This window comes from Triturus cristatus, chromosome 1_2, assembly GCF_964204655.1.
Source record: "Triturus cristatus chromosome 1_2, aTriCri1.1, whole genome shotgun sequence".
In the NCBI taxonomy this organism is placed as follows: Eukaryota; Metazoa; Chordata; class Amphibia; order Caudata; family Salamandridae; genus Triturus; species Triturus cristatus.
The window spans coordinates 812,082,514-812,098,316 of NC_140580.1; positions in this window are offsets into that span (position 1 = coordinate 812,082,514).

Consider the following 15,803-nt stretch of genomic DNA (forward strand, 5'->3'; position numbering starts at 1 on the left):
GCCCACCAGGTACCTCCAGAACGTGCCACAGGGCTGCATTGCAGAGAGGTGGTGCAGGCCACACCCCTTTTTAGACCTCTCTGCAACGCAGCTCTGTAGTGCTTACTGGAGGTACCTTGTGGGCTAGTTGGGCTCCAGGGACCATCAGGATTCAAGGGGACTTAATCCCCCCACTTAAAACGCATCATGGGACGAGTTTACTCAGTGGTGAAGGGAGGGGGCGGGGCCTGAGGTGACATATGTGCATACACGCCCTGTGGCGTGTTTTAAGTTGGGAAATTAATTCCCCTTCAATCCTGAGGGCCCCTGGGGGCCAACTAGCCCACCAGGTACCTCCAGTAAGAGCCACAGGGCTACGTTGCAGAGAGGTGGTGCAAGCCACGCCCCTTTTTACACCTCTCTGCAACGCAGCTCTGTAGCGCTTACAGGAGGTACCTGGTGGGTTAGTTGGACTCCAAGGACCCTCGGGATTCAAGGGGACATAATCCCCCAACTTAAAACGCACCACGGGATGCGTTTGCACAGTGGTGAAGGGAGGGGGCGGGGCCTGAGGTGACATGTGCAAACACGCCCTGTGGCGCGTTTTAAGTTAGGGAATTAATTTCGCTTCAATCCTGTGGGCCCCCGGGGGCCAACTAGCCCACCAGGTACCTCCAGTAAGCGCCACAGGGCTGCGTTGCAGAGATGTGGTCCAGGCCATGCCCCTTTTTACACCTCTCTGCAACGCAGCTCTGTGGCGCTTACTGGAGGTACCTGGTGGGCTAGTTGGACCCCAGCGACCCTCAGGGTCAGGGGGACCTAATCCCCCAACTTAAATTGCGCCACAGGGTGCATTTGCACAGTGATGAAGGGAGGGGGCGGGGCCTGAGGTGACATTTGTGCAAACATGCCCTGCGGCGCGTTTTAAGTTAGGGAATTAATTACCCTTCAATCCTGAGGGCCCCTGCGGGCCAACTAGCCCACCAGGTACCTCCAATAAGCGCCACAGGGCTGCGTTGCAGAGAGGTGGTCCAGGCCACGCCTTTTTTTTACACCTCTCTGCAATGCAGCTCTGTGGTGCTTACTGGAGGTACCTGGTGGGCTAGTTGGACCCCAGTGACTGTCAGGATTCAAGGAGACTTATTCCCCCAACTTAAAACACGCCACGGGCGCGTTTGCACAGTTGTGAAGGGAGGGGGCGGGCCTGAGGTCACATATGTGCAAACATGCCCTGTGGCGCATTTTAAGTTAGGAAATTAATTCCCCTTCAATCCTGAGGGCCCCTGGGGGCCAGCAAGCCCACAAGGTGCCTCCAATAAGCGCCACAGGGCTGTGTTGCAGAGAGGTGGTCCAGGCCATGCCCCTTTTTACACCTCTCTGCAACGCAGCTCTGTGGCGCTTACTGGAGGTACCTAGTGGGCTAGTAGGACCCCAGGGACCCTCAGGATTCAAGGGGACTTAATCCCCCAACTTACAACACGCCAGGGGGCTTGCTTGCAGAGTGGTGGTGAAAGGGGGCATGGCCTTTGTCTAGCTCTCACCAATCCCACTGTGTGGGGCTTACTGGAAGGAAAAGGTAGGCTAGTTGGCCCCTAAAGGCCCCCCAGCCGTGAAGGGGACATCATTCTCCATCCAAGGGAGCGCGTTTGTAGAGTGGTGGGCAAAGTGGGCGTGGCCTGGTACTAGTACTTACCAATGCTGCTGTGTGGGACTGACTGGAGGTAATAGCTTCGGAGGTTGGCCCCCAAGGATGTCCTTGGGGGCCAGCTTCCCATCTTGTTACCTACAGTAAGTCCCACACAGTGGGATTGCTAAGACGTCTTCGGAGACCATGGCCCCCTTTCTCTACCACTCTGCAAACGTCCCTCGTGGCAGACTACGGGATGGGGGATGAAGTCCAATTTAGTCCTGAGGGAGTTTGGGGGCCAAGAATCCCTGCTGGTACCTCCTCTAAGTCTGACGCAGCTGAATTACTGAGCGTTGGTTGGACGCCCAGCACCCTTTCTCCACCACTCTGCAAACGTGACTACTAGTTAAAGTAGCATATTTCTGCACCTCTGACTTAGAGGTAGTTTTAATCCCCTGCCCTATTATGTACTAGGGCCTTACAGAGTGGCTCATGCTAATCACAGGGGTACCCCAACGCATAGTGTTCCCTAGTGTATGTAGGTGTTTTCACTGTATTCTATGTGTCTTTTAGCATAGCACTGTCTCTAGGCCTGGTTAGTCAGAGTCAGTTACCACCAGTACCCATCTAAAAAAGTTGTGGGCACAGGATGATTTTGCAACAAGGCCTCTTTCTGCTCCTCTGTTGGTTCTTTCTGCACATGTCTTGCTTCTTCCTGCACTTTTCTTCATCTTTGTGGACTTCTGTTGCTTCTTTCTGCATTTCTTTTGCTTCTTTCTGTGCATTTTTTCTTCTTTCTTCACATGTCCTTCCTGTGTAGGCATAGTTAGAAACTAGCATTTAAAAAACCTTAGAAATTCACTTAAAAAACCATAGGTTTCAGGCACGTTATAGTTAGAAATAAGCATTTAAAAACCCTTTGAAATTCACTGAAAAAACCATAGGTTTCAGGCATGTTATAGTTAGAAATTATCATTTAAAAGTTATAGATAGAAATTATCATTTAAAAAACCTTTGAAATTCACTGGAAAAACCATAGGTATCAGGCACGCTATAGTTAGAAATTAGCATTTAAAAACCTTTGAAATTCACAGAAAAAAACATTGGTTTCAGGGGCTTTATAGTTAGTTGGACATTTTACTCGTACAAAACCATAGAAATTCCCCCATTATAGTTAGTTCAGCTAACTATAACTCGCTCCCCCGCAATGCACTGCTGATGACGTCACATATTACATCACTCATGACATGGTCAGTGACATCACTGATGACATCACTGATGACATCCCAAATGACATCACTGATGACATCACTGATGACATCATCCATGTGATAATTTCATGCATCTTCTCACACCCTAATATAACTTTTGATACACCCACTCTGACATTCACAAAATCATAGACACTCCAACACCAATAACTACATACCCACTAACTGATTCTTAGGTCTACACACACATTCGCTCACTTACGTGTACAGTCACTCATACTTATGGTCACTCAGTACAGGACTATCATATGCACTCATACACCTATATAGACACTCAGGGCCCGATTCACAGAACTAACTTAAGACAAAATCCTAAACTTACTACCATTTTGGTATTCACAGAAGGCACTTACTCATTTTGGTATTCACAGAAGGGACTTACTCATTTCGGTATTCACAGAAGTTAGGAGTCCTAAGTTTAGGACTCCTAAATGCCTTCTGTGAATACCGAAAGTCTTAAAATTAGGATTTTGCTCAGTTTAGTAGTAGTATAGTTAGGACTCCTAACTTTAGGACTCCTAAATGCCTTCTGTGAATACCGAAAGTCTGAAAATTAGGATTTTTCTCAATTTAGTAGTCCTAAGTCTAAACTTAGGACTACTAAATTGAGAAAAATCCTAATTTTAAGACTTTCGGTATTCACAGAAGGCATTTAGGAGTCCTAAAGTTAGGAGTCCTAACTATACTACTACTAAACTGAGAAAAATCCTAATTTTAAGACTTTCGGTATTCACAGAAGGCATTTAGGAGTCCTAAACTTAGGAGTCCTAAATTTAGGACTACTAAATTAAGAAAAATCCTAATTTTAAGACTTTCGGTATTCACAGAAGGCATTTAGGAGTCCTAAAGTTAGGAGTCCTAACTATACTAGTACTAAACTGAGAAAAATCCTAATTTTAAGGCTTTCGGTATTCACAGAAGGCATTTAGGAGTCCTAAACTTAGGAGTCCTAAACTTAGGACTACTAAATTGAGAAAAATCCTAATTTTAAGACTTTCGGTATTCACAGAAGGCATTTAGGAGTCCTAAAGTTAGGAGTCCTAACTATACTACTACTAAACTGAGAAAAATCCTAATTTTAAGACTTTCGGTATTCACAGAAGGCATTTAGGAGTCCTAAACTTAGGACTCCTAACTTCTGTGAATACCGAAATGAGTAAGTGCCTTCTGTGAATACCAAAATGAGTAAGTGCCTTCTGTGAATACCAAAATGGTAGTAAGTTTAGGATTTTGTCTTAAGTTAGTTCTGTGAATCAGGCCCGAACATACCTCCACTCATCCATAGAGGTACTCACACACCTAGTCAGTCATACAAATAATTAATCACACTCCCATTTTTCACCTATACAGTTATACACACACCAGCTCACTTACTCATACAAATATTAGCCCATTCTTATGCTCTTATACAATCACTGATACAAGCACACCATCATCCATACAGCCACTCTCACAATCACACACTCTCACTGATAGCCATTTATATACTGTAACACACACATATACTGCCTTTCACAATGTAGTTACTCACACATGTACCACTGAGATATACATTCACTCACTAACACACCCATACACTCACTCACCCACCCATACAGTCCATCACAGATGCACTCTTGAAAGCATGCACCCAGCGAATCACCCACTCACACATCTATGCACAGAGTCACATACACCCCACCCACACAAACACTCAGGCACCCATACAGATACTCAGACAAACAATCAATAACTCATATAGACACTCACCTAGCTATTCACAATACCATGCAGCCGCTTACACACCAACAGACAGACGGATACAGACATTCACACAGTTTTTGTCACTAACCCATGCATTCAGTAAGATACGTTTGATCACTCACTTACACAGTCAGTCACGCACCTACTAAATCATCCATTCAGACACTTCTACACCCTCTCATTCTTCAATTCGCCTTTCCCTATATATATTAAACCTATTTAAACTTTACAGAAACACACAGTCACTAGATGATGTCATCAGTGATGTCATCAGTGATGTCATGTGAGATGTCATTAGTGATATCATCAGTGATGTCACTGACCATGTCATGAGTGATGTAATATGTGACGTCATCAACAGTGCATTGCGGGGGCGCGAGTTATAGTTAGCTGAACTAACTATAACAGGGGAATTTCTATGGTTATTGTATGAGTGAAATGTCGAACTAACTATAACGCCCCTGAAACCTATGGTTTTTTCAGAGAATTTCAAAGGTTTTTTAAATGCTAATTTCTAACTATAACGTGCCTGAAACCTATGATTTTTTCAGTGAATATATATATACATATGATTGATAAAGCCTGCTGCGCAGGCGAAACGCGTCACTCTGTCATTGTTGGGTCGTGGGAGACCTGAACATAATAAATTAGCCCTATTCATACCGATTATGAGTACGTGCCACTTTCTCTTTGGAGTTGGATGGATGTTGGAATGGGATATATATATATAGGTTCGAGGTCTAGAAGAAATAAAGAACTCCATCTAACCTCATTCGTTGGGTTTGCGTCTCTGTTCGCCATTGCTGTGGAGGTGCAGAGAAATCTTCGTTTTTCTATATATATATATATATATATTCACAGAAAAAAAACATAGGTTTCAGGGGTGTTATAGTAAGCTGGCCATTTCACTCGTACAAAACCATAGAAATTCCTCCTTTATAGTTCTGCTAACTATAACTCGCGCACCCACAGTGCACTGCTGATGATGTCACATATTGCATCATTCATGACATGGTCAGTGACATCACTGATGACATCACTGATGACATCTCAAATGACATCACTGATGACATAATCCAGTGAATGTAGTTTAGTTTAAAATTTAAATATGTATTATATATATATATATACCGATCTGTATTGAAGATTGAGTGGATATATAACTGCCTGGATGGAGGATTTAGTAGCTGTCTGACTGTCTGTTTAAGTGAGTAATTAAAAGTATCTCACTTAATACATGGATTAGTAACTAAACTATGTGAATGTGTGCATCACTGTCTCTGTTGTGGTATAACATGCTGCATCAGTTGGCCACTAACTACATGAGTGTGTATATTAGTTATTGATTAGTTGGGTGAGTATTTGTATGGGACACTGAGTTTGTGTGTGATTGGATGGGGTGTGTGTAACTCTGTGCATAGATGTGTGAATGGTTGATTGACTAGGTGTATAGGTTTAAGAGTGCATGCGGAAACAGTTGTTAGGGTGACTGAGAGTATTTATTTGTGTGTTGGTGAGCGAATATATGTTTTAGTTGTACATCTTCAACAAAGTAAAAAAACTAAAAGGCATTGTATGTGAGAGTTGGTGTATATAAATAAGTATGTGTAAGAGTCAGAGATTGTGAGAGTAACTATATGAATGAGTGCATAATTGTAATGGTGATTTTTTAACATATTAACCATGAGTTACTATGTGTTTGAATAAATGAGGTGTTGTTGGATAATTGAGTAAGTGAGTAAATGTAAGTGTGATTAATTTTTTTCATGAGTGAGTAGGATGACTGCATAACCGACTAAGATGACTGCTGATGTGTCAATGTCTATATATGTGTATAAGTGCATTTGATAGTGTTCTATTAATTAGTGACTGCATGTACAAATGATTCTGTTGTTGAATGGGTAGTTGTGTGTGTAGACTTAGGAATCAATGAGTGGGTATGTAGTAACTGGTATTGGTGTGTCAATGGTTTCAAATATGGTACTCTGTATTTTACAGTGAGTGATGAAAGGTTATACTAGTGTATGATGAGGTGCATCAGATTGTCACGTGGATGATGTCATCAGTGATGTCATCAGTGATGTCATTTGAGATGTCATCAGTGATTTCATCAGTGATGTCCTGACCATGTCATGAATGATGCAATATGTGACATCATCAGCAGTGCATTGCGGGCGCGCGAGTTATAGTTAGCAGAACTAACTATAACGGAGGAATTACTATGGTTTTGTACGAGTAAAATGACCAGCTAACTATAACACCCCTGAAATCTATGTTTTTTTCTGTGAATTTCTAAGGTTTTTTAAATGCTAATTTCTAACTATAACGTCTCTGAAACCTACGGATTTTTCAGTGAATTTCAAAGCTTTTTTAAATGCTAATTTCTATCTATAACACCTCTGAAACCTATGTTTTTTTTCCGTGAATTTCAAAAGGTTTTTAAATGCTAATTTTTAAGTTTGATAGTAGTTATACCTATTTATTTGTACTGATTTTCTACAGTTTTTTAACTGTTTATTTATCAATATTTTATTCATTAAATAACATTATATATTTTTCAGAAAATTGCAAAATAACATAAAAAAATTATTTTAATATATTTATATTATTTTCTTTAAAAAAATGTTTTTTCCTATTTTTTCGGAGTCAAGCACTCAAAGCGTACACATCACGATGGGTGCGCAGATTCTAGCCGCTATTTTAGAAAAGTCGTGAAGGATCCGCGTAAGGTGTGCGACGGCTGCGTGTTTTTCAGTTACATCATATACATTTAATATTACGTGATGTGCGCGATTGGTATGCGACCAGTCCGTGACTCCTGCTCCCGCGCATTCGCGACACATGCGCATTACGGTACGAGATGCTTGCGCGGTGGCGGATCCCGCGTGATGACATATACGTGCTGGGGCATGCTGGGTGCGCAACTCCCGCAAAAAAAACTTATGTTCCAAAATAATATGTATGTGTCTTTAATATACATATTAGTGCAAGAGATTATCTAAGATAGTCATAAGAATAACATATTTGTACTTATAATAAACTTATATTATTTTTAAATATATTTTCGCGAAGTCGGGTGCGTGCATCGTGAGTGCAGAGAGGAACCAGGTCAGCAGAGGTGCTGTAGAGCCAGAGAAACCAGGTCAGCAGAGCCGTTGTAGAGCCAGAGAACCAGGTCAGCAGATCTGCTCTAGAGCCTAAGAAGCAGGTCAGCAGAGTTGCTCTAGAACTAGAGACCCAGGTCAGCAGAGCTGCTATAGAGCCAGAGAAACCAGGTCAGCAGAGCTGCTTTAGAGGAAGAGAACCTGGTCAGCAGAACTGCTTTAGAGCCAAGGGATCAGGTCAGCAGAGCTGCCTTAGAGCCAGAGAACCAGGTCAGCAGAGCTTTTGGAGAGCCAGAGAACCAGGTCAGCAGAGCTGCTCTAGAGCCTAAGAACTAGGTCAGCAGAGCTGCTCTAGAGCCAGAGAACCAGGTCAGCAGAGCTGCTGTAGAGCCAGAGAAACCAGGCCGCCAGCAGAGCTGCTTTAGAGGGAGAGAACCAAGTCAGCAGAGCTGCTTTAGAGCCAGAGAACTAGGCCAGCAGAGCTGCTTTAGAGCCAGAGAACCAGGTCAGCAGAGTTGCTTTAGAGCCAGAGAATCAGGTGAGCAGAGCTGCTCTAGAGCCTAAGAACCAGGTCAGCAGAGCTGCTCTAGAGCCAGAGAACCAGGTCAGCAGAGCCGCTGTAGAGCCAGAGAAACCAGGTCAGTAGAGCTGCTTCGGAGAGAGAGAACCAGTTCAGCAGAGCTGCTCTAGAGGCAGAGAACCAGGTCAGCAGAGCTGTTGTAAAGCCAGAGAACCAGATCAGCAGAGCTGCTCTGTAGCCTAAGAACTAGGTCAGCAGAACTGCTCTAGAGCCAGAGAACCAGGTCAGCAGACCTGCTGTAAAGCCAGAGAAACCGGTTCAGCAGAGCTGCTTTAGAGGGAGAGAACCAGGTCAGCAGACCTGCTTTAGAGCCAGTGAACCAGGTCAGCACAGCTGCTTTAGAGCCAGAGAACCAGGTCAGCAGAGCTGCTTTAGAGCCATAGAACCAGGTCAGCAGAGCTGCTTTAGAGGCAGAGAACCAGGTCAGCAGAACTGCTTTAGAGCCAGAGAACCCAGTCAGCAGAGCTCTTAAGAGGGAGAGAACCAGGTCAGCATAGCTGCTTTAGAGCCAGAGAAACAGGTCAGCAGAGCTGCTCTAGAGCCAGAGAAGCAGGAAGCAGAGCTACTGTATAGCCATAGAACCAGGTCAGCAGGGCTGCTTTAGAGCCAGAGAACCAGGTCAGCAGAGCGGCTCTAGAGGCAGAGAACCAGGTCAGCAGAGCTGCTCTAGAGCCAGAGAACCAGGTCAGCACAGCTGCTCTAGAGGCAGAGAACCAGGTCAGCAGAGCTACTCTAGAGCCAGAGAACCAGGTCAGCAGAGCTGATTTAGAGGGAGAGAACCAGGTCAGCAGAGCTGCTTTAGAGCCAGAGAACCAGGTCAACAGAGCTGCTCTAGAGCCAGACAACCAGGTGAGCATAGCTGCTTTGGAGCCAGAGACCCAGGTCAGCAGAGCTGCTCTAGAAGCCGAGAACCAGGTCAGCAGAGCTGCTGTAGAGCCAGAGAACCCAGGTCAGCAGAGCTCCTCTAGAGCCAAAGAACCAGGTCAGCAGAGCTGCTGTAGAGCCAAAGAAACCAAGTCAGTAGAGCTGCTTTAGAGCCAGAGAACTAGGCCAGCAGAGCTGCTTTAGAGCCAGAGAACCAGGTCAGCAGAGTTGCTTTAGAGCCAGAGAATCAGGTGAGCAGAGCTGCTCTAGAGCCTAAGAACCAGGTCAGCAGAGCTGCTCTAGAGCCAGAGAACCAGGTCAGCAGAGCTGATTTAGAGTGAGAGAACCAGGTCAGCAGAGCTGCTTTAGAGCCAGAGAACCAGGTCAACAGAGCTGCTCAAGAGCCAGAGAACCAGGTCAGCATAGCTGCTTTAGAGCCAGAGACCCAGGTCAGCAGAGCTGCTGTAGAGCCAGAGAAACCAGGTCAGCAGAGCTGCTCTAGAGCCAAAGAACCAGGTCAGCAAAGCTGCTGTAGAGCCAGAGAAACCAAGTCAGTAGAGCTGCATTAGAGCGAGAGCACCAGGTCAGCAGAGCTGCTTTAGAAGGAGAGAACCAGGTCAGCAGGTCTGCTTTAGAGCCAAGGGATCAGGTCAGCAGAGCTGCCTTAGAGCCAGAGAACCCGGTCAGCAGAGCTGTTGTAGAGCCAGAGAACCAGGTCAGCAGAGCTGCTCTAGAGCCTAAGAACTAGGTCAGCAGAGCTGCTTTAGAGCCAGAGAACCAGGTCAGCAGAGCTGCTGTAGAGCCAGAGAAACCAAGCCAGCAGAGCTGCTTTAGAGGGAGAGAACCAAGTCAGCAGAGCTGCTTTAGAGCCAGAGAACTAGGCCAGCAGAGCTGCTTTAGAGCCAGAGAACCAGGTTAGCAGAGTTGCTTTAGAGCCAGAGAATCAGGTGAGCAGAGCTGCTCTAGAGCCTAAGAACCAGGTCAGCAGAGCTGCTCTAGAGCCAGAGAACCAGGTCAGCAGAGCCGCTGTAGAGCCAGAGAAACCAGGTCAGTAGAGCTGCTCTAGAGCCAGAGAACCAGGTCAGCAGAGCCGCTGTAGAGCCAGAGGAACCAGGTCAGCAAAGCTGCTCTAGAGCCAGAGAACAATGTCAGCAGAACTGCTTTAGAGCCATAGAACCGGGTCAGCAGAGCTGCTCTAGAGGCAGAGAAGGAGGTCAGCAGAGCTGTTGTAAAGCCAGAGAACCAGATCAGCAGAGCTGCTCTGTAGCCTAAGAACTAGGTCAGCAGAACTGCTCTAGAGCCAGAGAACCAAGTCAGCAGACCTGCTGTAGAGCCAGAGAAACCAGGTCAGCAGAGCTGCTTTAGAGGGAGAGAACAAGGTCAGCAGACCTGCTTTAGAGCCAGAGAACCAGGTCAGCAGAGCTGCTCTAGCTGACACTGACTGACTGACACTGACAGATTGACACTGACTGACACTGATTGACTGACACTGACACTGACTGACATTGACACTGACTGACACTGATTGACTGACACTAACTGACTGACAATGACTGACACTGATTGACTGACACTGATTGACTGACACTGACTGACTGACTGACTGACACTGACTGACTACTCTCTACTACTCTACTACTCACTCTCTACTACTCTCTCTCTACTACTCACTCTCTACTACTCACTCTCTACTGCTCTCTACTACTCACTCTACTACTCTACTACTCTCTACTACTCACTTTCTACTACTCTCTACTACCCTCTACTCCTCACTCTCTACTACTCACTCTCTACAACTCTCTACTATTCACTCTCTACTACTCACTCTCTACTACTCTCTACTACTCTCTCTCTACTACTCGCTACTACTCACTCTCTACTACTCACTCTCTACTACTCTACAACTCTCTACTACTCTCTCTACTACTCACTCTCTACTACTCTACTTCTCACTCTCTACTACTCTCTACTGCTCACTCTCTACTGCTCTCTACTACTTCCTCTCTACTACTCACTCTCTACTACTCTCTTTCTACTACTCACTCTCTACTACTCTCACCTACTCACTCTCTACCACTCACTCTCTACTACTCGCTCTCTACTACTCTCTACTTCTCACTCTCCACTACTCTCTACTTCTCACTCTCCACTACTCACTCTCTACTACTCTACTACTCTCTACTACTTGCTCTCTACTACTCGTGCTCTAGTACTCTCTACTACTTACTCTACTACTATCTAATACTCTCTCTACTACTCACTCTTTACTACTCTCTACTACTCACTCTCTACTACTCCACTACACTCTACTACTCACTCTCTACTACTCACTCTCTACTACTCTCTACTACTCTCTATCTACTACTCACTCTCTACTACTCACTCTCTACTACTCTCCACTACTCTCTACTACTCTATCTCTACTGCTCACTCTCTACTACTCACTCTCTACTACTCTCTCTACTACTACTTTCTACTAATCTCTACTACTCCCTCTCTACTACTCACTCTACTACTCACTCTACTACTCACTCTCTACTACTCCCTCTCTACTACTCTCTCTCTACTACTCTCTACTACTCACTCTACTACTCACTCTCTACTACTCTCTCTCTGCTACTCACTCTCTACTACTCACTTTCTACTACTCTCCACTACTCACTCTCTACTACTCACTCTCTACTACTCTCTACTACTCTCTATTATTCACTCTACTACTCACTCTCTACTACTCTCTACTACTCACTCTCTACTACTCGCTCTCTACTACTCACTCTACTACTCTCTACTACTCACTCTCTGCTACTCTCACTTCTACTCTCTACTACTCTCTACTACTCACTCTCTACTCTCTATTACTCACTCTCCACTCTCTACCTCTCTGCCTCACTCTACCTCTCTCTCTACTACTCTCTACCTCTCTACCTCTCTATCTCTACCTCTCTACCTCTACCTCTCTACCTCTACACCTCTACCTCTACACCTCTACCTCTCTACCTCTCTACCTCTCTCTAACTCTCTCTACACGCACACATATGCACATATATATATGTATATATATGCATATGCATTTATATATGTGTATGTGTATATATACATATACAAACATAGAAACATTAATATAATCTGCATATCAATATAAATACAAATTTAAATTCATGCATACATATACATATACATGTATGCATACATATGCATGTTATGTACATGAAAGGTTGAAAACCACTAATAAAAGCAAAGCTAAAAAGCCACCTAATTACAAACAGAATTGCTTTAACTTAAACGAGGGCGAGACCTATTGCATTTTCAAGGCTTGTTTACTTGGTTCCATCAAGAAGGCATTTAGATGTATCACACATTTGCCATAAATTCTGAATGGTAGCACTCTAGTTGCTCATTAGATCACTGTAGTAAAGCTACTGCTCACCAGGGAAGTCTGCTGCTGGTATTCAAAGTGCATGTTTCATTCTTTCTGCAGCATTAATCATAATTTCTATGGCAAAATGAACCCCCTCATTTTGTTCCTAGCCAAATTAAATGTTTTAAGTGTTTCTACTTTATTCCAATCAAGATGGCTTCAGGTGTGCCATACTTTTGTCATGAGTAAGACTTTTAGCGCTCTCGTTGTTATTTAGAACACATTGGGACATGTTGTCATTCGGCTATACATGGGCTACATCTTGGTGATATTTGTGCTACATTTGGGCTCTTTTGTCTCTGGTGGTCATCTTGGGAGACTTATTTGTTATGAAGTTTCCTAATTTCCTAATTTACTACAGTCTCCTCAGTAGGAAATACTTTCTGTTTTTTACTTTGATTCCATCAAGAAGGCATTCAGATGAGTCACACATTTGCCATAAATTCGGAATGTTAGTACTCTAGTTGCTTATTAGATCACTGTAGTAAATCTACTGCACACCAGGGAAGTCTGCTGCTGGTATTGAAAGTGCATGTTTCAGTCTGCATATCAGAATTTTTTTATGAAATAGAAGAGGATTTGAGAAGTCAATCAAAATGTGCCCTAATTTATCTTTTTTCAGCACCAATCATAATTTCTATGGCAAAATGAACCCCCTCATTGTGTTCCTTTTCATTTAAACCACTAACTCTCTACTACTCACTTGCTACTACTCTCTACTACTCACTCTCTAATACTCTCTACTACTCTCTCTACTACTCTCTCTCTATTACTCACTCTCTACTATTGACTCTCTACTACTCACTCTCTACTACTCACTCTCTACTACTCTCTACTACTCACTCTCTACTACTCTCTACTACTCGCTCTCTACTACTCTCTACTACTCACTCTCTACTACTCACTCTCTACTACTCTACTACTCTCTACTACTCTCTCTACTACTCACTCTCTACTACTCACTCTCTACTACTCTACTACTCTCTACCACTCGCTCTACTACTCTCTACTACTCACTCTCTACTACTCTACTACTCACTCTCTGCTACTCTCTACTATTCACTCTCTACTACTCAATCTCTACTACTCACTCTACTACTCTCTACTACTTACTCTCTACTACTCCCTACTACTCACTTTCTGCTACTCGCTCTCTACTACTCTCTACTACTCACTCTGCACTACTCAGTCTCTACTACTCTACTACTCTCTACTCTCTCTACTACTCACTCTCTACTACTTGCTTTCTACTACTTGCTCTCTACTACTCTCTACTACTCACTCTACTGCTCACTCTCTACTACTCCCTACTACTCACTCTACTACTCACTCTCTACTACTCAGTCTCCACTACTCCACTACTCTCTACTACTCACTCTCTACTACTCTCTCTCTACTACTCATTCTCTACTACTCACTCTCTACTACTCTCTACTACTCACTCTCTACTACTCTCTCTACTACTACTCTCTACTAATCTCTACTACTCACTCTACTACTCACTCTACTACTCACTCTCTACTACTCCCTCTCTACTACTCTCTACTACTCACTCTCTACTACTCTCTCTCTATTACTCTCTGCTACTCACTCTACTACTCACTCTCCACTACTCTCTACTGATCTCTCTCTGCTACTCACTCACTACTACTCACTTTCTACTACTCGCTACTACTCACTCTCTACTACTCACTCTCTACTACTCTCTACTACTCACTCTACTACTCACTCTCTACTACTCACTCTACTACTCTCTACTACTCACTCTCTGCTACTCTCTCTACTACTCTCTACTACTCTCTACTACTTTATACTACACACTCTACTACTCACCCTCTACTACTCACTCTACTACTCTCTACTACTCACTCTCTACTACTCTCAACTACTCACTCTCTACTACTCTCTACTATTCACTCTCTACTACGCACTCTCTACTACTCTCTGCTACTCTCTCTCTACTACTCACTCTCTACTACTCACTCTCGACTACTCTCTACTACTCACTCTACTACTATTACTCATTACCACTCACTCTCTACTACTCTACTACTCGCTCTCTACTTCTCTCTCTCTACTGCTCACTCTCTACTACTCACTCTCTACTACTCTCTCTCTACTACTCTCTCTCTACTACTCACTCTCGACTACTCTCTACTACTCACTCTACTACTATTACTCATTACCACTCACTCTCTACTACTCTACTACTCGCTCTCTACTACTCTCTCTCTACTACTGCTCACTCTCTACTACTCTCTAATACTCCCTCTCTACTACTCTCACTCTCTTTTTTTTTAAGTTCTTTTTTTAATTTTTTTTTATTATTGTCAAAAAGAAGCTTTAAGAAAACAATTAGAATCATATAGCATATCCATATATAGCCTCAAATTTAGGCTCTGGCATTCTTCTCTAAGCTTCTTTATCAAAGAATAATTATATTTGATTTTAAATAATGTCTTTTTAATTTTAGTTTGTTTGCTTAAGAGCAAGATATCTTAAAGCTATTCTATTCCAACATTCCCCATACAGATCTATACTTCAGGAGAGCCGGAGTTCCCCTAACTTTGGCCAAGACTTTCTCTCTTTCCCCAATTTCCTTAAGAATTAGCCACCATTCCATCTCCGTTGGGGGATTAGAGGAAATCCAGGCTCTGGCAATCGTTAATCGTGGCGTTACAATCATTATTGACAAAATAGGGCTATTTCGGGCTTCATCTTCTTTATATCCTAACATCCTCTCAGTTACAGACAGCTTAAGATCTTGACCCAGTATATTTGATACAGTCACCATGATCTCATCCCAAAACCGTTTCAACAAAGGGCAAAGTACAAACATATGTACTACATCAGCCGCATGTTGCCCACATTTAGGGCATTCTGTCGAGTCCCTCCATGAGGCCCGCTCAGTACATTCGTACCTTGAGACCATCAAGCAATTTTTTCTGGTGTATAATAGAGAAAACACAGTGTCCGAAATTGCTGCAGCTGTAGATTAGTTGAGTGTATAAATCGAGAAATATTATCAAAGGCTATCCTCATCTTATCAGTGGTAATAACCTCCCCCAACTTCTCACTCCATTTAAGCGCTAATTTCTCACACTCATCTGCCCTATTTTGACCCAGCATTTGATATGCTTTACTAATAGTTGCTTGTTGACTCTGTCCATAAATAAGTTCCCACATACTAGTCCCACTAACCGTCCGTATTTCTAAC